Source organism: Octopus bimaculoides, chromosome 3, assembly GCF_001194135.2.
Source record: "Octopus bimaculoides isolate UCB-OBI-ISO-001 chromosome 3, ASM119413v2, whole genome shotgun sequence".
NCBI classification, from domain to species: Eukaryota; Metazoa; Mollusca; class Cephalopoda; order Octopoda; family Octopodidae; genus Octopus; species Octopus bimaculoides.
In genome coordinates this window covers 131,334,102-131,335,634 of record NC_068983.1, presented here as the reverse complement: position 1 = coordinate 131,335,634, position 1,533 = coordinate 131,334,102, and positions in this window count along the sequence as shown.

Genomic DNA, 1,533 nt, shown 5'->3' with positions numbered 1-1,533 from the left:
GTTTATATATATATATATATATATATATATATATACACACACACACATATATTGAAATCGATAGGTGCACGATAGGACAGATGCATGATAGATTTACACAATAATTACGTTTCTTCATTTTTACCTGTTGTTGTCGTTATTGGATTTGGATTGTTGTTATTGTTGTGAAATAATTTCTTGATGAAACTAAATGAAATCTTCTCCAGGTTGTAAATCAAATCTGTTCATCGAATCTTTTATGTGCCGTTGTTGTTGTTATTGTTGGTGCTGTTGTTAATTTCATTCACGTTCCTTATCTAGGATCAGCATTCACAGGTGAATATATTTCGGTCATTACTGATATTGCTGTTATTTATTTATCTATTTACTCTCAGTGTCTACGAAGTGGTCTCAGGAGCGACGATTAATCAGGAAAAAGTAGTGGGCTTTGCGGCTCGACACCTGGAGAAGTAAGTCCAAGCCGTCCAACTGCATCGTTGGGCGCTGGACGGACGGACTGGTTAAATTGCTCGAGATCTGGTTCGGTCTTGACCTCCAGTTAGACAAAAGCAGGGACGAGGTAACGAGCAGGGTGATTACTCTCACCCAGAAATAGGCCGAGTGAAAGCTATCCCTGAAAGGTCAGGCAGACGTGGCTAACGCGTATATCTCGTCCGTCATCTACTATCACTTGACTGTCATGCCTTGTCCTGGCCTTGTGCGTTGTCCCGTCTGATGACGCTGGAGCGTATACTCTTTCGATCTTTGCCGGAGAATTTTCGACTTCCAAAAATCTCTGGCCTGGCAGTGCTACCAGAGAGCTTTGCCTGTTCGAGATAAACTTTACAGGCACGGAAGTGCTGTCAGCTGAGCATGTTCGAGATGCGCGCAGGACGACGAGACGGTCCTGCACACACTCGTTCAGTGCCCGAGTATTGCTGACCTGTGGGTTTATGTCGAACACCCGAGATGATGTGGTCAAATGTCTCATTGTAATGGTTGCACATTCTGCAGTTGGTGTTGATGCCTGTTTGCATTATTTTCTTTTTATAATTGTTTGTAGTTAGGCATTGGTCTTGTGCAACGAGAATCAGTCCTTCCATTTCGGATTTTAGTCAAAAGCTTATTATTATTATTATTATTATTATTATTATTATTATTATTATTATTATTATTAGTAGTAGTAGTAGTAGTAGTAGTAGTAGTAGTAGTAGTAGTAGTCAAGACGAAGAGCGCGATTCGATTGTAAGATATTTTATTAGTTGAACGATATTTCAACAGTACGTCTGTCTTTGTCAAGTTCAAAATATGAAGTGATAAAAATTCAAAATTACAGAAATTTAAACGTAAAGTATGAACGAGAGCAACCAACGTGATCACACAACAGCTAATGAATGGTAGTAAGTGTGAAAAGTTACGTCAATTCTTTTTAAAATATCATCATTGTTATTATTATTATTATTATTATTATTATTATTATTATTATTATTATTATTATTATTATTATTATTATTATTATTATTACTACCGCCATAAGCTGACAGAATTATTAAC